This window comes from Eulemur rufifrons, chromosome 7 (genome assembly GCF_041146395.1).
Source record: "Eulemur rufifrons isolate Redbay chromosome 7, OSU_ERuf_1, whole genome shotgun sequence".
Taxonomy (NCBI): domain Eukaryota; kingdom Metazoa; phylum Chordata; class Mammalia; order Primates; family Lemuridae; genus Eulemur; species Eulemur rufifrons.
The window spans coordinates 113,566,645-113,589,316 of NC_090989.1; the positions used below are offsets into that span (position 1 = coordinate 113,566,645).

Here is a 22,672-nt window from a genome sequence, read left to right on the forward strand (position 1 = left end):
TTGGCAAGATTACTTTAAGGGTGGTGCTGTGAGCCTTCTGTTGTATCACATCGGGAGACAAATTGTGATTAGTGACTCGGCTGTCAGTCTGATCCATACCATTACTGAATTGCTACTCCAGCAAAGACCACCTGAACACACCTGTAGTTGAACAAGATGATTTTATTACACGTTGCAGTGGGAGAGAATACTCACCATGGGGAACCATGAGACGTCTCAGTGGGTGTTAGAAAGGACTTAATATAGGAGGTGGGTTTATGTTTGGTGATTTTAGGGAGGTTTTAAGAATCAGGGATTTTCTCTGAATTAGATGTCATCAGGAAGTGGGAATAATTCCATAATTGGACATCTTAGTTAAGTTTCCTTTGGAAGGAGGAAAGACTCAGTTGAGCCTAAAGCTACTCTTGGTAAAGAAGCAATGGTCACTCATAATAGCCAGGATAGGGGGATGTTTGGTCAATTTTGTGGTTTGTACAATGTTCATTATTTGTGTTATGCATGATTACATAGAAGTAATGTTTTTGTCTTGATCCATCATGGTCATGAGTAAACTTGCCTGATGTCATTGTGTGAAGTTGTTTATGTTCAGCAGGACCAGGGCCCAGTGTACAGTATCAGGGCAGTCTTGAATGTCAGGGGCTGCTTTTCTCTTTCTTGGGATGGCCGTCAGACCAGCAGCATTGGCACTGTAGGTTGACTTTTTATAAATGCTCAACCCCAGACCTAGTGAATCAGAGATTAGAATTTAAGCGATTCAAATGTATATTAAAATTTGAAAAGCTCTACATTTTAATAGTTCCTTATTTTACCTTATGGCATTAGTACCTGTTGTTATTGCTTAATCCAGTATTTACTGGAGCTTATAAACTAATGGTATGCTAATTCAATCCTACCTTTTGCATTTATTATCTTGTACCCTCCTTAAGGAAGCAGTTTGCAAGTTTAATTATTGCAGTACCTGATGTTATAATTTCAACAACCAAAAAAAAAAAAAAAAAAACCACACACAGGGAAAATGATCTATTCTTTGCCTTTATTTACTAATTTTCAAAATAATGTGTAGCATCCTCCATGTATTACCAATGAAATGGGCTTTTTAAAAAGTATCATTATGAACACAATGGATTTTTACATAGTTGATATATTTCAATCTAGTGTTGTCATTATTCTTTTAGATGATCAAAATATTCTATATTTGGCAAATGGGAGCCTCTTCAAGTTTCTCCTATATACTTTTGCTATGATTCTAGTAGTTTTTGATAGGTTTCTTGCTTTTGTGTAGGACTAGATATTCCACCTTTATATTGTATATTTCCGGCATCATGATTTGGAATCAGCAACTTCTTCAAGAAGCCTTTGTTCTTTCTAAGAGTGAAATTTATTTAGAGACCACAATCTGAGCACTAAGAGTTTACATTGCTGCTAGATTGGTCATTGTTTCTAGACCTTTGTCTTTAAGGAGAAATTATATCATGTTATATTTTCATATTCATATTGATATTTTTCAGTTAAAATTTTGTATTATAGGAATTTTACATAACAGCTTTGAAATTTTATTTTCATTTTTCTTCTGCCTACTTTTCTTTTTCCAACACATTAATATACTCTTACTTGCTTAAATTAAATCTCTTACTTGCTTATGATGATTTGAAAATCATAATACACATATTATTCATAAAAATATGATAATTGAAAATTGCTTAGGATTTCATTGTGGTCATTGTTAACCTTTGGATATATCCCACTAGTGATACACAGTTAAAAATTACTCTGTTTTAAAATCACTTGAAATAATTCCTCTGTATGGTTAAGCCACAAGTCAATATAGAATAATATTCATTTGTTTATTTTGCCTTTAATTTTTGTTTTAAAATTAGATTAAATATCTACAGGATTCCAAAATGAAAACCACAAAACAAAACAGTAGAAATGTAACTTCCATCCCTATCCCCACTACCCTAATTTCCAATCATTTTGGTTAGATTTTAGCTTACCCTTCTATTTTTAAATTTAGGCAAATATAAACACATGCGCATATTCTATGTGCTACTATACACATGGTTTTTCACCTTGCTTCTATTTGATTAACAGTATTTTGGAGATTACTTCATAGCAACATATACAGATCTTTGTCATTCTCCTTATCAGCTGCAGAATACTTCATAGTTTATTCAACTAGTCCTCTATTAATGGACATTTAGGTTCTTTATTGTCTTTTGCAATTATGAATGGTGTTGAAATTAATACACTTGAAATTAATAGCTTTTCACATTTTTCCAGTGTTTCTTTGGGAAAGATTTCTAGAAACAGATAAAGGTAAATGCATTTGTAATTTTCTTAGACACCAAATTTCTCTTCATAAAGTTTGTACCATTTTGCATTCATACCAGTACCTGTTCTTCACAGTCTTACCAATGCCGTAGGCTATCAAAATTTGGGGCTTTTATCCTCATGATAGGTGAAGATTTATATGTCCCTGTGGTTTGACTTAGCACTTCTCTTATTATAAGTTGAACATTTGTTCATAAGTTTAGGGGACATATGAATTTTTTTAAAACCAACTATTTATAAGGTGTTCTTTCCAGTAGAGTTGTTGGTCTTTTACATTTCAAATTTTAGAAGCCCTTAATATATTACAGATATTAATTATTTGTACTGTAAGTCACAAATATTTTCCTTAGTTTGTCATGTTTTATTTTGCTTATGGTTTGGGGGATTAATATATAATGGAAGAAGGCCGGGCGCGGTGCTCACGCCTGGAATCCTAGCACTCTGGGAGGCCGAGGCGGGTGGATTGTTTGAGCTCAGGAATTCGAGATCAGCCTGAGCAAGAGCGAGACCCCATCTCTACTAAAAATAGAAAGAAATGATTTGGACAACTAAAAATATATAGAAAAAAGTTAGCCAGGCATGGTGGCACATGCCTGTAGTCCCAGCTACTTGGGAGGCTGAGGCAGGAGGATCACTTGAGCCCAGGAGTTTGAGGTTGCCGTGAGCTAGGGTGATGCCACAGCACTCTAGCCCGGGCAACAGAGTGAGACTCTGTCTCAATAAATAAATAAAAACAAATAAATAAATATATAATGGAAGAGAATGAACTGAAAGTGCGTCTCAGGTGTGGAACCCATGGTGTAGATTAGAGCCCCAGCCTGGTATGCAGGGATAGATTGCTCTGTCCCCAGGGTGAGGGATGATCTGGCCACTATGTCATTGCTAGAAGATTTTACCTTAGGTTCACACAGCCCTAGGGAAATGCAGAAGTCTCTGGGCAGCCTCTGGAAGCATGGAATCAGGACAAAGTATTTGTATCTCATTAGTTGATTTGTCATTAGTTAAGTTTGTTCTCTTCTGCCATACATGGGCATTCGTCTTTCAGGGTTAAGTCTCGTTTCAGGTCACCTTTGCACAACTCTGCAAGTTGAAAAGCACAGCATCCATTATTTCCTTGTCCCAATGCTGAAGGCTAAGTTTGTTGTGTATTCTATTGAGTGACTCAGCTGGCTCTAAACACAATTGAGTTGTGTTCAAGCTTTACTCCTTCTGTGGCTGCTGATATCCCTGAGGTTATGTTTACACTACACAAGAAAACTGATTGAAATGAGAAAAAAAAATCCAACTCAGTAAGATGGTTATTTATCTGCATTGTGTCAAACAACTGAGCTGATTGAATTTTTTAAATACAAAATTGGCTCACAACCATAAAGAGAATACTTGGACCCAGGTCCACTTTCCAAGTCTGGCACGGGCCAGCTGTGCAACTTTGGACAACCACTTAGCCTCTCTAGATTTTATGGGTTCTTGGAAGTGGAAGATACTCACTCTCATCTCTTTTAACTCCTTTATTTTACAGATGAAGAAACTGACTCTTCATCTGTAAAATGAAAAGTTTTAACTAGAGCTCTAATGTCCTTCCAGCTCTAATGTTCCATGCTTCTTGTTTCTGTGAGATTAGTTTTTATTTTAAAGCAAGCTTTTGTTTTAAAGAAAGTAAAAGTCAACCCAAAGCCTGCCACCCAGACAGTCTGGGGTTCTGACCCCAACTCAACAAATGCTAGAGATGATCTCGAATAGTAGAAACCTGCACATGAACATGAACACTTCAATGCCCTTCTTTTACTGGGAGTTAATTGTTATATTAAAACATGCTGAACCCACTCTCTGCTAAATTGGTGCAATTTAAGATCTTCAACAACCTTAAAACACCTAGTTAATCTTACCCCACAATTATTCATTTATTGCCCAAATTATCATGACTCACTAATTTATGAAAGAGAACCTATGCTCTCCAGGTCTGATATTTCTTGGCCTTTTTAAAATTAATTCTTTCCCATTTAGCCTTAGCTAAATCTTAGCTAGGTGTTATTATCTATTCATATTTATCTTCTATAGATACACATTTAGACTTAAATCTAATTCTCCCTGCATGTTTCAGACTGTTCCTCAGCCAATTTTTCATTTAGCTCTAGTTAGGATGATTTGACTATAATTTGATTAATTTTATTTCCTCGTTTCCTTACTGATGAGGATCTTGCTGATGATGTGAAGGTCATCAGCAGCACTTAGCAATGAGCGGGTAATTAAGGGCAGAGCCCCCAAAGAGACAGTGCGTGGTAAATGGCCGTGTAAGGGGAGAGAGAAGTGCAGAGAGCGCTCAAGCAATGAGCCAGCTCTTCTGCAGAGACTTACAGAAAAGGGAGAATCAGAGGGTGGGGCAGAGAGAGAAAAGAAACAAAATGCAAGAGAGCAGAAGCCCTAACAACTAGAAATAGATGATTTAGTTAACAAACCTCATTTGCAAATGGCCAAACCCTGTCAAGGGGCTCTCTGACCTCAAACTATCGTCCTGTCTCTTTCAGGAGGGCCTCAGTTCAACTTGGGTCCCAGTTTGGTAAATGTAAACTATACAAGGTAATGATTTTGATTAATAGGTCTGAAATATGCTTTTATATGGGTTAGTGAGGAAAGAGGGAGGTCTTTAAGGTGTGTAAAGCTACCTGGGGATTCCAGCATACCTGTGTGCCTTAAACAGAACTGCCCCCTCCCCTTCTTCAGGTCTTCGCTAAAATGTCACCTCAATGAGACCTTTTCTTGCCCATCATATAAAAAATTGCACCCCCTCCCTCTACAAGTCACCCCCAAATCATAGTGCTTTCCATCCATCTCTTTCCTTGTCTTACTTTCCTCCACATCACTGATCACTGTTGATCTACTATTTATTGATATGCTTATTTCTTTGTTCCCTATGTGGGAGGATATCCTTTTCTATTATTCTGGATTTTTTCCTGTCTTTTCAGTCTTATAGTTCTCATATCTAGAACAGTAGGCTTTTAATAAATACCTGTTAAATTAATTAATTAATATGTTTGAGGAAGAAACTGCCAGAGCAAAGTGTGGAGTGTGAAAGGGGATCTCTTCCCAAATATGCAAAATGTGGAGCAGTTGAGTATGCCAGGTCACCCTCAGGGATACGGTGCCTCATGGCCCAGGGAGGGACAGTGACTCAAGATGAGAGTGGGACTCCCAGCACATAGCTGAGTGGCAATATTGGTTTCTGTCCCCTAAAAAAAGATATATCCACTAAAACAAACATATATGTCTTTCTTCTTGTCCAGCCATTTAGCAAATATTTCTTTCTCCCTGTTTACCTGGTGGTTAGGGGCTGAACATTTTCCAGAGCATGCCAAGCTATGGTTTGCAGACTTGTAGAAGCAGTTGTAACAGGGTGATTTTTCTTGGTTGGAAGATGTTCAAAATAGTAGCTTCCTTTGGGAAAAGGAAGAACTCAGCACATTACATCAAGCATTAAATAATCACCCAGAAGATGCCAGAAACTCATCCTGGTATTTACAGAACTGACACTTCCTCCAAGGTCTCCAGGAAACCATTCACTCAGGCACATGTGTTTGTGCATTTTCTCACTTCATCAATTTCCCTGCTTCCTATTTGGATTAAAATGTCTTCATTGTATATGGTGCAGCTGCATGGAGACTCAAATACAGCTGCACTATTTTGAACTCCAGAAGTATTAAACCAGTATTCAAAACTAGAAGATAATTCTTACTTCATAGACTTGTTCAATTTTCTCCCTAGAGAACTAATCTGAGGTGTCATGATTTAGGTAACATCAGATAGGTAGGGCACAATCTAGAGTTGTTCTGTCCAATATGGTAGTTACGAGATACATATGGCTATTGAACATTTGAAATATGACTTCTCCAAATTGATATGTGCTGCAAGTGTAAATACATCCTAGATTTCAAAGACTTAATATGAAAAGAGTAAAATATCTCATTAATAATTTTATGCAGTATTAATTACATGTTGAAATTTTAATATTCATTTAATATTGAGTTAAAATATACTATTAAAATTAATTTCACCTATTTTCTTTTTAATTTTTTAATATGACTACTAGAAAATTTAATATTATATATGTGGCTTGCATTGTATTTTTATTGAACAGCATTGCTATAGAGCAATAGAGAAATTAAACTGTTGGAAGCCAAAAATGTGATCCTTCATACATATACCACAATAAGTATTTAGTACAGATACAATGCACTGCATAGATTATGCCATGTGGTGAAATACAGGCAATTTATTTTTATGAGTTTGAACTAATGTGACTGAAATTTTCTTTCTAAAGCCTCTTTTGATAGTCCCATTTTTCTGCTCTAATGCATAATAACCCATAAACTAATTTACACCCATCCTTCAGAAGCAAAGAGAAAAGAGAGTAAATATCTATATAATTTATTTTTTTATTTTTTTATTTTTTATTTTTTTTTTTGCTTTCATCTATTTTTATTGATAAAATAACTAATCTGGGTTCCCAGTTTCAACAACAGATATTCAAAAGGAAAACTAGCATTCACGCTAAATACAAAGCTTTGTTTTCTATAACAATTTATAATGTATAAAGTTATTTCACATTCCACACTCACTTTATCTCTACAATAAACTCAAGCAGTTATCAGGGCAAGGAATATTAGTTCAGTTTCACAGATAAGTAAACGATATCTCAGAGAAGTTAAGGGAACAACTCAAAATCGTGTAACTAGTTAATATAAATTGTATCTGGAATCTTTTGATAACCAAATCAATGCTTTTTCAACATACTGGCCACTTCCTGCATTTATCTTGCCATATCACAAAAAAGACCAAGAACAATTATAATAATAAAAACAAAAGAAGGTTCATGTTCTTTCTATCCCAAACATAAACTATATGCCTAATGTCTTCAGTAAACAATTTCTCAGAATTTTTTTGTTCCGAGCTTTGTGTCCCTTTTTTTTTTTTTTTTTTTTTTATTTCATCTTGTTATGGGGGATACAGAATTGCAGGTTACATACGTTGCTCCTGTACCGCCTTTCCCCCCAAGTCAGAGCTCCAGGCGTGTCTGTTCCCCAGGTCATGCGTGTTGCACCCATCGTGTAGGTATATATCCCTCCCTTCCCCACCCCCCCTTCCCAAGTCAGCACCTTCAAGTGTTACCACTCCCCAAACGGTGCGCAATGCGCTCATTGTGTAGGCATACCCCCATCCCCTCCCCCACCCCCCACCTCAGTCTGACATCCAATTGGTGTCGTTCCCAGATTTGTATTTAGGTGATGATCAGGGAAACCAATTTTCTGGTGAGTACATGTGATGCTTGTTTTTCCATTCTTGGGATACTTCACTTAATATAATGGGTTCCAACTCTCTCCAGGAGAACCATAGAGATGTCGTATCTTCATCATTCCTTATAGCTGAGTAATATTCCATGGTATACATATACCACAGCTTACTAATCCAATCATGTATTGATGGGCACTTGGGTTGTTTCCACATCTTTGCTATTGTGAATTGTGCTGCTATAAACATTCGAGTACATGTGTCTTTGTTACAGAATGACCTTTTTTCCTTTGGGTATATTCCCAGTAATGGGATTGCTGGGTCAAATGGCAGGTCTACTTGAATCTGTTTAAGATACCTCCATAATGCTTTCTACAGGGGTTGCACTAGTTTGCAATCCCACCAGCAGTGTATTAGTGTTCCTGTCTCTCCACACCCACGCCAACATGTGTTGTTTTGGGTTTTTTTGATAAAGGCCATTCTCATTGGAGTTAAGTGATATCTCATTGTGGGTTTGATTTGCATTTCTCTGATGATTAGGGATGTTGAACATTTTTTCATATGTTTGTTAGCCATTCTTATATCTTCTTTCGAGAAGTTTCTATTCATGTCATTTGCCCACTTTTTGATAGGGTTGCTTGATTTTTTTCTTGCTGATTTTCCTGAGTTCTAAATAGATTCTTGTTATCAGTCCTTTATCTGATGTATAGTATGCAAAAATTTTTTCCCATTCTGTAGGTGGTCTGTTTATTCTCTTGACTGTTTCTTTGGCTGTGCAGAAGCTTTTTTTTTTTTTTTTTTTTTGACACAGAGTCTCACTCTGTTGTCCAGGCTAGAGTGAGTGCCGTGGCGTCAGCCTAGCTCACAGAAACCTCAAACTCCTGAGCTCAAGCGATCCTCCTGTCTCAGCCTCCCGAGTAGCTGGGACTACAGGCATGCGCCACCATGCCCGGCTAATTTTTTCTATATATATTTTTAGCTGTCCATATAATTTCTTTCTATTTTTAGTAGAGGTGGGGTCTCGCTCTTGCTCAGGCTGGTCTCGAACTCCTGAGCTCAAACGATCCGCCCACCTCGGCCTCCCAGAGTGCTAGGATTACAGGCGTGAGCCACCGCGCCCGGCCTAGAAGCTTTTTAATTTAATCATGTCCCATTCATTTATTTTTGTTGCTGCTGTGATTGCCTTGGCGGTCTTCTTCATAAATTCTTTGCCTAGGCCAATGTCTGTAAGAGTCTTTCCTACATTTTCTTCTAGAATTCTGATTGTATCATGCCTAAGGTTTAGGTCTGTTATCCACCGTGATTTGATTTTTGTGAGAGGTGAAAGCTGTGGGTCCTGTTTCAGTCTTCTACAAGTGGCTAACCAATTCTCCCAGCACCATTTATTGAATAGGGATTCTTGTCCCCAGAGTATATTCTTTCCTGCTTTGTCAAAAATTAGGTGACTATATGAGGATGGTTCTATATTTGGATTTTCTGTTGTGTTCCACTGGTCTATGTCCCTGCACTTGTGCCAATACCAGGCTGTTTTAAGAACCACGGCCTTGTAGTATAGTTTGAGGTCTGGCAAATTAATACCTCCCATTTTGTTTTTGTTGCTTAAAATTGCTTTTGCTATATGGGGTCTTCTTTGATTCCATACAAAGTGTATAATTATTTTCTCTACATCTGTAAAGAATGATGTTGGTAATTTAATAGGGATTGCATTGAATCTGTAGATCACTTTGGGTAGTATAGACATTTTAACAATGTTGATTCTTCCGATCCACGAGCATGGTATATTTTTCCATCTATTTGCAAGTTCTGCTATTTCTTTTCTCAGTGTTTCATAGTTTTCCTTGTAGAGGTCCTTTACCTCTTTAGTTAGATATATACCTAGATATTTTATTTTCTTTGTTGCTATTTTGAAGGGTATTGAGTTTTTAATTTGGTTTTCCGATTGACTGTTATTGGCATATATAAATGCCTCTGATTTGTGTATATTAATTTTGTAGCCTGAGACTTTGCTGTATTCGTTAATCAATTCCAGGAGTCTCTTGGTTGAATCCTGGGGGTTTTCCAGATATAACATCATATCATCAGCAAAAAGTGAGAGTTTGATCTCTTCCTTCCCTATTTGGACTCCCTTGATTCTGCTCTCTTGCCTGATAGCTCTCGCAAGGACTTCCAATACTATGTTGAAAAGTAATGGAGACAATGGGCAGCCCTGTCTGGTTCCAGTTCTACATGGGAGTGCTTTCAGTTTTTCCCCATTCAGTATGATGTTGGCTGTGGGTTTATCATATATGGCTCATATCATTTTTAGGTAGGTTCCATCAATGCCTATTTTGTTAAGCATTTTTATCATAAAAGGGTGTTGAATTTTGTCAAATGCTTTTTCTGCATCTAATGAGAGTATGATATGGTTTTTGTTTTTGGTTCTATTTATGTGGTGAATTACATTTATAGATTTACGTATGTTGAACCACCCCTGCATCTCTGGGATGAAGCCCACTTGGTCGTGGTGGATTACTTTTTTGATAAGTACTTGGATTCGATTTGCTAGTATTTTATTGAAAATTTTTGCATCTATATTCATGAGGGAAATTGGTCTGTAGTTCTCTATTTTTGTTGCGTCCTTTCCAGGTTTTGGGATCAATGTTATATTGGCTTGGTAGAACGTGTTGGGGAGAATTCCATCCTTCTCAATATTGGAGAATAGTTTATGTAGGATGGGCACCAGTTCTTCTTTGTATGTATGGTAAAATTCAGGTGTGAACCCATCTGGACCAGGGCTTTTCTTTTTGGGAAGGTTTTTTATTGCTGTTTCGATTTCAGTTCTTGATATTGGTCTGTTCAGGTACTCTATTTCTTCCTGGTTGAGCCTGGGAAAACTATGTGTTTCTAAAAATTTGTCCATTTCCTCCACATTCTCCAGTTTGTGTGCATAAAGATTTTTGTAGAATTCATAGATGATATCTTGTATCTCTGTAGCATCGGTTGTGATTTCTCCTTTCATGTTCCTAATGGAGGTTATTAGAGATTTTAGTTTTGTGCCCTTGGTTAGTCTAGCCAGGGGTGTGTCTATTTTGTTTATCTTTTCAAAGAACCAACTTTTTGTTTTATTCATTTCCCTTATAGTTTCTTTGTTGTCCTTTTCATTTAATTCTGATTTGATCTTAGTAATTTCTCGCCTTCTGCTGGGTTTGGGATCGTTCTGTTCTTCTTTCTCCAGCTCTTTGAGTCTATTTGTTATGTTGTCTATTTGCATGTTTTCTGTCTTTTTGATATAGGCATTTATGGATATGAATTTTCCTCTCAGGACTGCTTTAGCTGCATCCCATAGATTTTGATAAGTTGTATCTCCATTGTCATTTTTTTTTTTTTTTTTTTTTTTTTTTTTTTTTTTTTTGTTGAGACAGAGTCTCACTTTGTTGCCCAGGCTAGAGTGAGTGCCGTGGCGTCAGCTTAGCTCACAGCAACCTCAAACTCCTGGGCTCAAGCGATCCTACTGCCTCAGCCTCCCGAGTAGCTGGGACTACAGGCATGCGCCACTATGCTCGGCTAATTTTTTCTATATAGATTTTTTTTAGGTGTCCATATAATGTGTTTCTATTTTTAGTAGAGACGGGGTCTCGCTCAGGCTGGTCTCGAACTCCTGACCCCGAGCAATCCACCTGCCTCGGCCTCCCAGAGTGCCAGTATTACAGGCGTGAGCCACCGCGCCCGGCCTCCATTGTCATTTAATTCAAAGAAATTTTTGATTTCCATCTTGATTTCTTTTTTTATAGAATAATTATTCAGGAGAAAGTTATTTAGCTTCCATGACTTTGAGTAAGAGTGAGGGTTTCTGTTTGTGATCATTGTTACTTTTATTCCGCTGTGATCTGAGAAGATGCATGATATAATTTCTATTTTTTTGAATTTTTGAAGACATGATTTATGTCCTAGGACATGGTCAATCTTAGAGAATGTCCCGTGAGCTGATGAGAAGAATGTATATTCTGTGGACTTTGGGTAGAATGTCCTATAGATGTCAACCATGCCCATTTGTTCTAGCATTCTATTTAGGTCCATTATGTCTTTGTTTATTTTCTGTTTAGAGGATCTGTCCTGTACTGTCAGTGGGGTGTTAAAGTCTCCAGCTATTACAGTATTATTATCTATCATTTGGTTCAGATCTAGTAGGGTTTGCTTTATGAATCTAGGTGCACCTAGGTTGGGTGCATATATATTGAGTATAGTCATGGCTTCTTGTTGAAATGTGCCTTTAATCAGTATGTAGTAGCCATCTTTGTCTTTTATTATTTTTGTTGGTTTGAAAGCTAAGTTATTGGAAATTAAGATTGCCACACCAGCTTTCTTTTGGTTACCATTTGCTTGTAATATCGATTTCCATCCTTTTATTTTCAGTCTAAATGCATCTTTGCAGGTTAGGTGAGTTTCTTGAAGACAGCAGATACATGGATTGTGTTTTTTTATCCATTGGGCCTGTCTATGTCTCTTGAGCGGGGAATTCAAGCCATTCACATTTATTGAGAAAACTGATAAATGAGACAGTTTTTTGTTCAGCTTGTTGGGTAGAACTTCATTGTGATCTTTTCTCTCCTGGGCCATTGTGGTATCTGGAATTTGATCTTTAGCTCTTGAGTAGTTTTACATTCATGGATCTTTCTTGTGCTGATCCGTGTGTAATTCTCTTTTGAGTACTTCTTGGAGGGCTGGTCTTGTCTTGGTGAATTCCCTCAACCTTTGTTTATCTGAGAATGTCTTGATTTCTCCTTCGTATAGAAAATTTAGCTTAGCTGGGTACAAGATTCTAGGCTGGGCATTATTCTGTTTTAGAAGCGTGAAAATGGGGCCCCAACCTCTTCTTGCTTGTAAGGTTTCAGCTAAGATAATTTAAATATTATATATGTGCCATTTAAACTGTAAATACTGTGGCCTCTGACTTGGGAAAAGCAGGTTAAATAAACTCCTGTCCAAATGTCTCAATTGTGTTCTCTCCTTTAGAACATAAACAACAAGTTCTTAAACCCTGACAATCTCAGAGGTTTTTTTTTTATCTGCCCATTAGTGTTTTGTTTTATATAAACTTGTCACAAATCCAAGGCACTTGACATTTATGTTGGCCTGGTTTGAAAGTGGTTGATACATTTAATGTTCTTAAATTGTGTAGACTCAACATTAGAAATAAATATTTATTAGTAGTAAGTAGAGACTACCTGTGTAGCCAGTTGGAAAATATAGTCCATAACTTTTCATCAAGTTTAGATTTAAAAACCTAGTTGATGTAAATTATTAGTTCTGTTCTCCGACTAAACAAGGCAAAATACATGTAGTGCTTAACGTGATCCATTCAACACTAAATAGATCTAAGAAAGCATGTACAGAGGTTTCAAAATACAAAAGGCCAATTGAGTTTTGCATGATACCTAGTACATATTTGCTGAATAAATGGAGCAGTCGTTGAATATTGATTAAGAACACTGTCCATGGTATGGGACAGGCCATGTTTAAATCCTCATTCTGTTTGAACCAGCTGAGACTCATTTTCTCTGTCTATAAAATGGGGATATAAGATTTACTTTAGGGGTGCTGTATAAGGATTAAATGAGATACTATGTGCTATTTTTATTGTTATCATTTTTATGTTATACTAATATGGGACTACTGTTTTACCATCAGCATAATACAGTGAGACATACACCTTTTTGCTTGTTTTCCTGATAATAAGAATAGATTTCCATGAATCTGCATACTTGGTTAGTGGAATGCTCCCCTGACCAACCACATTCATTTGTGAGTTGTTTGGTTAAAATTGGTAGTGTAATATATGTAACACGGTAATTTTGCTTTGAATAAGACACAACTACAGTTTTACATCTGTTTTCATAAATGAAAGGTAGTAATTTTTTTAAAGTAAATCTCAGACATTGTCATTTTACTCCTATGTATTTTGGTATGCATCTTTAAAATTATGGAAATTGTACTTAAGTAACCATGAAGCCATTATCAAACCTGAAAAATTTTCCATAATCTATTGGTATCATCTTATACTCAACCCACATTCAAATTTTCTTGATTTTTGCCCTTTGCCCTTTGCCTTGGGAACCCAAACAAGGTTCTCAAGTGACATTTAGTTGTCACATCTCTGCATTCTCCTTTAATCCAGAGCAGTGCTCCCTCTTACCTTTTCTTTTTATGCTATTATTGAGGAAATTGGATCAGTTCTATAAGATGTCTCACATTCTAGATTTATCTGCTTCCTATTGGATTATTTAATTGTTCCAGTATCCTCATATTTCTGTGACAGTTAGCTTCAAAGAGTCTTGATTAGATTCAGGTTCACCTGTTTTTACAAGAAAACTGCATAGGTGATGCTTTGTATATCATGTTGCTTCGTATTGTAAGTCATACAATGACTTTTAGTCACACTGAAAGTGTGGGTGTCAACTTTTAGTGATGCTAAGTGTCATCAGTGGGTTCAGGTGGTGAAAGCCTGATTCCTGCTTTTGAATTTCCCCATGAAACTTTCATGTAGTGGTTTCATCCGCTGATGCTTATTGTTTGAACCTATTAGTTGTATTAGAAATTGCGATTATTTTCTAGCATTTCTTCCAAATTATTAGCTAGAATTGTTTTTACAGCAAAAAAAAAAATGTCCTATTTTAAACTACTTTTTATATCATCTAAATGGAATGTACAGATCTTATCTGGATCCTTGTTCATATAAGGCAGCCATAAATAAACTTCTATTTTAAACATATGGTTTTAAACATAACCACAATGCCATCATCATACTTTAAAATATTAGCAGTAATGTTTGTGGTAACCAATATATTGCCCTCTAAACATGTCCATGCCCTCATCTCTAAAACCTGTGAATATGTTACCATACATGGCAAAAAGGGATCTGCAGATGTGATTAAGTTATGAGCCTTGAAATGTGCAGATTACCCTGGATTATCTGGATGGGCCCAATCTAATGACATGAGTTTCTAAAAATTGGGGAACCTTTCCTGGCTGCAATTAGAGGAAGATGTGACTACGAAAGGCACAAAGAGATATAATGTTGCTGACTTTGAAAACAGAGGGAGTGGGCTACGAGCCAAGGATTGTGGGTGGACTCTGGAAGTGGGAAATGGTAGAAAATTGATCATCTCTTAGAGCCTCCAGAAAGGACTGCAGCTCTGCTGACACTTTGATTTTATCCCAGTGAGACTTGTGTTAGACTTCTGCTTTATAGAGCTATAATGAATCTGTGTTGTTTTAAGCCACTAAATTTGTGATACGTTGTTACAGCAACAATAGAAAACTAATATTATTTTGAAATGCTTTCAAATACATAGTTTGGTTAAAATTTCCCAAATTGTCTCATAAAAATTTTTATAGCTGCTTTTTTTGACCAAGGATCCAGACAATGTGTGTACATTGCTTTTAGATGAAAAAAAAGAATTATTTAAAATAACAATAAAATTGTAGGATATTATTGTGGAAAGATACTTCAGGAATCATTTAACATCCTTATTGTACAAAAGAACAGACTAAGGTTTAGAGGTGAGTGACTTGGCCCTAGAACAGTCATTTCAAAACTTAACATTACAATCACCCTAAAATCATGAAGGTCAGCAGTGGATTCTGGGAAAGTGGTGAACTTCACTTGGCTTTCTTGCCCCGTATTACTCCAATTTATCTGATTTTGCTAAGGCAAAGAACCCTTGGTTCCTATAAGCAACTGAGTACTGGTGAAGCTTTGAGCTCTGTGCAGACTCCACAGAAATAATAGACACTAACCTTTCTCCACCATAAGTAGCATAAGCACCTAGATTCTAGCTTCAAAGAAGTCTTGAGATGGAAACTGTAAAACTATGAACCATTAAAAAAAGTTTTGGGTTATAGAAATCTGTGGACCTTGGGAGTAGAAATGGGTTAGCAGGTTGACATTGGCCCTGCATGAGTGAACCTGATCTCCTGGGTTACTGTAAAGGGGTGGCCTCCTGCAGGTACCTGCTTTTACACCACTGGCCTACTTCCTGCACGTACACGGCTGCTATAGAGGGTGGTCCAACAAGCAGTTTTAAGTCCTAATAAGCCAACAAAGAAAAATAAAAGCACACCAAGACTTTCTAGCAGCCTGAAAGGGGAAGATCAATTAGAATAAACAGAGTAAACACTCAAGGAATAAGTTCCAGAGCGATTCAGAGGATAATTTGAACAGCCATGATTTTCTACATAAATAATTAAGTAGATAAAGAAGAGGGTAATGGGCCGGGCGCAGTGGCTCACACCTGTAATCCTAGCACTCTGGGAGGCCGAGGCAGGTGGATTGTTTGAGCTCAGGAGTTCGAGACCAGCCTGAGCAAGAGCGAGACCCCGTCTCTACTAAGAATAGAAACGAATGATTTGGAAAACTAAAAATATATAGAAAAAAATTAGCCGGACATGGGGGTGCATGCCTGTAGTCCCAGCTACTTGGGAGGCTGAGGCAGGAGGGTCGCTTGAGCCCAGGAGTTTGAATTTGCTGTGAGCTGTGATGATGCCACGGCACTCTAGCCTGGGCAACAGAGTGAGACTCTGTCTCAAATAAAAAAGAAGAAGAGGGTAATGTGGTGAAAGCCTGAATTAGTGGAAAATTAAATAGAAGGACTACTCTAAAAACACAAAATAAAATAAAAAAGATACAAATCATAAAGGAAAGAATAGAAACTTGGTAGATAAGTCCAAGAGACATTACCTGTGAATAATACTTTGTTCCAAGAAAAGAAAAAGGAAAAGGTAAAGAATAAGGAATAATTAAGCAAATGAAATACAGTTTCTCTGGGGGCGGGCGGTGGGGAGGGACCACAAACCTGAGCCTGTAGGTTAACTCCATCTGAACTCATCCAGTTTCAGGCAGGATCGATGAGAAAATCCTAAAGTACATATCCAGGCAATGCCTAAACTATACGGCAGAAGAGAAAATCTTGCAAGGAGAAAACCAGAGAGAACAGTCCCTTACAAATAAAAAAGAAACAGGTGGCCATTGATTTCTCATTTGCAATACTTAATGTTAGAACATAGAGAGTGGAGCAATATCTCCAGACTACAGAGAGATGTAACTGAAGCTCAAGCATCCTATACCTGGCCAAGATATCACTCATCTGTCTGTGTAAAAGAAAGCTATTTGAAATAGGCAAGAATACCATGGCTGAGGAACAAATGCTAGAAAATAGTCTAACTGAACATTTGAGTCAGTTGTTATAAATATGAACATACTGAATTTTTCAACAAGAAAAAGTCTTCTGACTAGTTAAAAAGCAAAATCCACCTATATGTAGTTTACAAAAACACATAAAGAATTGATTTAAAAAAAACTTGCAAATAAATTGATGGGCCTAGAGACATCAGTCAACTACAAACACAAAGAAAATTGAGTGACAATAATATCAAACAAGGTATAATTTAAGATTAAAAGCACTAAATAAGAATTAGAGCACATGATGCATAATAAATGGTATGATCTGTATGGAAAATAATTTGTGGAGAAAATATAACAGTCATAAAATTGTGTGCAGCAAAAACATAGTTGCTAAATATATGTTTAAAAGTTTTAAAAATACAGGGTCACTGGTAAAAATTCAATTGTAGTGGGTTCCTTCAATAAAATTCTTTTAGAATTAGACAAATCTAATAGAGAAATAAAAATTAGGCAATTAAATACAATTAATTAACTTGACGTATAAGATAAGTAATAAACCTTTACCTCCTTAATCAATGAAAAACTTCTTTTAGTATTTCCAAGAAAATTTTTAAACATTGATCATATATTTAGCCACAAAAAAAAATCAACAGATTTTAAGAAGAGTAGAGGTTTTACTGGCAACCTTCTCTCACCACAATCTACAAAGAGGAAAGTAATATCTTAAATTGCAAATTAAGAATAAATCAAAAGAAAGATTTTTTAATATCTAGAATGCAAAGTAAAGAAATTTTGGACCAAAACCTAAGATACAAGAAAAACCAAAGGAAAATCAGAGGAAGTGTGTGGCATTAAATATGTTCATTATTAAAGAAGAAAAACAAAGTATGAAGGAATTTAGAGTTTACCACAAGAAACCAGAAAATGAACAACAACAAAAATAAACCAAAAGATATCAAGAAGAGAAAATTAATAAAAACGAATGCCAAGAATAATAAAATGGAAAATAACAACTGCAAAAAGTAGAAAGATAAATAGATGTCACAGTTAGTGCATTGAAAAGACCAGGAGAATATGTGAAATCCTCATGAGCTTCATTGAGGAGAAAAGAGAGGAAGCAAAAAATATAAAAGATTGGCTAATGGAAACGAAACATATCCACAGATAATGTAACAATTAATACTTTATGCAACTCTTTAGCAAAAAGAAAATATTAAAACACTGAAGGAAATTACAAAAATTGCCCAAGGATAAATGGAAAATGTGAACAATCTAAATACCACAGAAGAGATTAGAAAGGTGATCAAAGATCTACTATTAAAAAGGCACCATGATCAGATGGTTTCACAGCTGAATTATATCTAATTTTAAAGGACAGAGAATTCTGACAAAAGTTAAACTATTGCAAACCACACAGAAACATGAAAAATATTTCAATTTTTTCAAAGATGACACATTAAAATCAAAAGTAGAAAAAAGGACAGCAACAAAATAGAAAAAGAGTAAAACAATCCCATTGCAATATAAATACAAAATTTTGAATCAAACATTTGCAAAAAACTCAGAACAAATGTTGGTGTGGATGTGAAGAGATAGGAACACTCACACGCTGCTGGTGGGACTGCAAACTAGTACAACCTCTGTGGAAAGTAATATGGAGATACCTCAGAGAGCTAAAAGAACTACCATTTGATCCAGCAATCCCATTACTGGGTATTTACCCAAAGAGAAAAAAGACATTCTGTAAAAAAGACATCTGCACTCGAATGTTTATAGCAGCACAATTCACAATTGCAAAGATGTGGAAACAACCCAAGTGCCCATCAATACATGAGTGGATTAATAAAATGTGGTATATGTATACCATGGAGTACTACTCAGTCATAAAAAAATGGTGAATTACCTCTTGTATTATCTTGAATGGAGCTGGAACCCAGTCTTCTAAGTGAAGTATCACAAGAATGGAAAAGCAAGCACCGCATGTACTCACCATTAAATTGGTACTAATTGATAAAAACTTATGTGTACATATGGAAGTAACATTCATCAGGTCTCAAGCAGGTGGGGGGAGGAGGGGAGGGGTAAATCCACACCTAGTAGATGAGTTACACGCTGTCTGGGGGATGGGACACTTGTAGCTCTGACTTGCACGAGTTACATACACACATTGCAAAGGCAATTCATGTAACCAAAGCATTTGTACCCCCATAATATTCTGAAATAAAATTAAAAAACTCAGCAATGTTAGTTGCACACATTCAGTGATTTTGTTTACTCATGTATTACCAATGCCTAGAATGTAACCTGTCTCACAGGAGATTATCAGTAAATATTTGTCAAATAAATAAATTCATCAAAAGAATAATAATGCTAACTAAGCAGAATATTCCATGAAAGTAAGAGTGGTTCAATATCATGAAATCCATTAATATAATCCATTATGTCAATAAATTAAAGGAGAATAAAACATTTGATTGTATCAGTGAGGAAGAGGCATTTGATTTTATGCAGCAGCATTACTAAGAAAAATTCTAAGTAAAAAGGAATAAAATGAAATGATTTAAATATAACTCAAAGGATTTACCAAAATTTAATAGCAAATATTATCCTGAATGGCAATTTGAAATTGGATAATTTAAGAAGGTTTTATTTATAGAAGACTTTTTGCAAAGGTATAGTTGTAGAAGAACTACAAAGAATAGTGCAGCAGTCTAGAGCTTGGTAGTAGTCAAACAGTTATCACTTCTAGATCCGAAAGAATAAGAGGAGAAAGTGGTCACTAGAATCCAGTGGAAGAAAATTTGTGGGATATTTCACTTTGTGGAGAGCAATAACCTTCTGTTCAGGGATACTTTAGTTCAAGGCATCATTTCAGGGAAAAAAAGTCAGGAAATAAATATTCAAGTTTTCCTTTCCACCCTTTAATCAGAAGCTACAGGTCATGGGAACCTACTGATGTAGTTCATATGGTCAGGGTCGCAAAGCAGAGAATATATGGAGGGACAAATGGAAGATAGTGACACAGAAATTCTAGCAAATGCAATAAGCAAAAAAAAGTTGCATAAAAGTAGAAATTTAGAATTAAGGCTGCCATTTTTTGTTTATGTTACCCTATTTTAAAAAAATATTAGAATTAAAAGGAAAATTTTGTGAGATGCCTGGAGGTAAGATAAATATATAAAGTTTAATAGCTTTTTAAAAAAATTTTAGCAATAGCTATCTAGAAATAAAATTCAATATCTTCAAAATTTACAAATATTTGGAAGTAATTTTAATAAGAAATAAAAGTATAAAATATTAAGGGATGTAAAATATTACACAAGATGAACAAATGAAGAGTCATAATATATTCTAGGATAGGAAGATTTAGTTATGGATCTACTTTTTCTTTTCCTTGTTCCTACATTTTTTTCCATAGAGTACTTTTTAAACAACAAAAACTTTAGCAAGCTATAAAATTATCTTAAAGCTTATAAAAGCATGAAGAGGCCTGCCTAACCAGATACAACCTTGCTACTTCTCATAAACCTTCCAGCAGCTTCTAAATTTCTCATCCTATTTGAATACATCCTCCAAAAATGTTTTTAATGTCAATCTTTGTGTAATAATCTTTCTGAGGCCTTGTATGCCTGAAAATATTTTAATTATGCCCTCACATTTGAACAGCAATTTGGCTAGATATAAAATTATAGGTTCAAAGTTATTTTCCTTCCCTTATTTCTCTGAATTCTTATTTTACTCTACATTTGGTACTCTTATTATCTAAATGTTACACCTGTAGTTCTTATCCTAGATGTCTCTTAAAATTTTTTAAATGTTTTTTTTCTCTTCAATCTTTCCTGTTTTCTGCTGAAAGAGTTCCTTCATCAGGTTTCCCATTTATCTCATTCATTTCTTCAGGTATATTCTTTATCCTATTTATTTCATCTACCATATTCTTTTTTCTGACTGCTATGTTTTTCATAGCTGATAAATATCTCTTATTTATTTTTATCTTCTTCTGTCTCTTTAAATATATGTAATATGCTTATTTAAAAATTTTTATACATCTATTCCAATACTTCTGTTTCTGTTTGTTGCTTTTCTTTATAAATTGTTATAACCCTCAGGTGCCTAGTTATTTTGTACTGTTTGTTCACGTTCCTTTAGATATATCAACTATTGAATTGGCAATATGTATTGGAGAAGGGCATCAAGACCACAGTTATCGTTTTCATTTGCTATCATCCCACTAGCCCAGTGGAGTGACTTTCACTCCTACAAGATGTTAGCTGTGAAGACATTTTTTGCTTGTTACAACTGGGGGAATGTGCTACTGCCATCTGATAGGTAGAGGGCAGAGATGCTGCTAAACTTTAATAATGCACTAGACAGCCCCTACAACAGGTAATTATCTGGCCTAACGCGTCAATAGTGCATTACTATGGCAAGAAGCTAAGCAATAATTACTTCATGGAAATGCAAGTGAGCCAAAAGGCAGAGCCTAAACTGTTGTTGTTTTCTAATTTGTCTTTTTACTGCTGTGTGTAGCTGCCCTGTGCTGGAGGCTGCTAGGCTCTTCCTATCTCCCTTACCTCTCTTCTACACATAGCAGCCTTCCTTCTCCCTAGGGATTTCTCATGGCTTTTGTTGTTATTATTATTGTCGGTTAGTTCCTATTCCATTTTTCTCTGTGTACTTTGTCCTGGATTTGGGGGAGGAAGGCAGTAGCCTGTGCAAGCTCACCATCTTGGTGATGGGAAGAATGCTTTCATAAAAATGCCACTTTCCCCCCAATTGATATATAAATGTAATGCAATTTTAATGAAAACCCAACACTTTAAAAATTGAAACCAGATAAAATTATCTTAAAGCTTATAAATGCATGAGGAGACCTGCCTAATCAGATACAAGCATATATTTAAAGCCATTATAATCAAATCAATATGCTATTGGCTTCAGAATAGAGAGACCAGTGAAAAAAATAGAGGATCCAGAAACAGATTCCAGTGAAGATGAGAATTTGACAGAGGTGGAATTTCAATTCAGTGGGGAAAGGATGGTTTATTTAACAAGTGGTACTTGTACAATTGATTGGCTATCCATTAAGAAGATGACAAAATTGGACACACCTAACTGTTTACAAAAGTATACTTAGAAGAATTAAAATGTAAATGACAAAAAAAAACTCCTGCAAGAAAATCTATAAATCTATGTTTATAGATTATGGATATGGAAATTACTCTCAACAAGAATGGAAACCCAGAATCCATAAATAAAGATTATACATATTTGAATATATAAAATAAAATACATTTAAATGGGAAAATACACCATAAACAAAGTCAATAGACAGGCAAGACATTGGGAAAAAATCATTTAAATACAGAGGACAGAGTATTACTATCTCAAATATACAAAGAACACTTTTAATGACAATCTGGCAATAAGTAACAGAAACATGGGCAAAGACTATAAAGGGGCAATTCATAGAACAAATCCACTTGGGCCACAAGTGTAAAAAGTTGTTCAAACTCACAAGAAATCATGGAAATGTAAAATAAAGTAACTGCATATGATTTTATTCCTAGCAGTTTGGCAACAATTATAACATCAAGTAACAGTCATTCTTGGCAGGGATGCAGGGAGAAGTGGACTCTTACACATTTCTAGTGGACCTTTAAATCATTAACAGACTTTTGGAAAGCAATTTGGCAACAGCTATTATCGCTTAAAATACATAGCCCCTTCTGACCCAGCAATCGGACTCCTGGGATTCTATTCCACACAAGTAAAAACACTAGTTCTTAAGGATATATGATCAAGGATATGTACTGCAACCATTTTTTAAGAGGATAGATTGTAGGACATCTACATAATACCATGTAGCCATTAAAAAGGATAAATTAGTACTCTTCT

At 35.7% G+C, this 22,672-nt stretch overlaps 1 protein-coding gene across 1 annotated transcript in view; it reads left to right on the forward strand.

Moving 5' to 3' along the window:
- Positions 1-22,672, forward strand: part of SLC9A9 (solute carrier family 9 member A9) — a 537,568-nt gene that overhangs the window by 133,963 nt on the left and 380,933 nt on the right. The gene's annotated exons all lie outside the window — the stretch shown is intronic.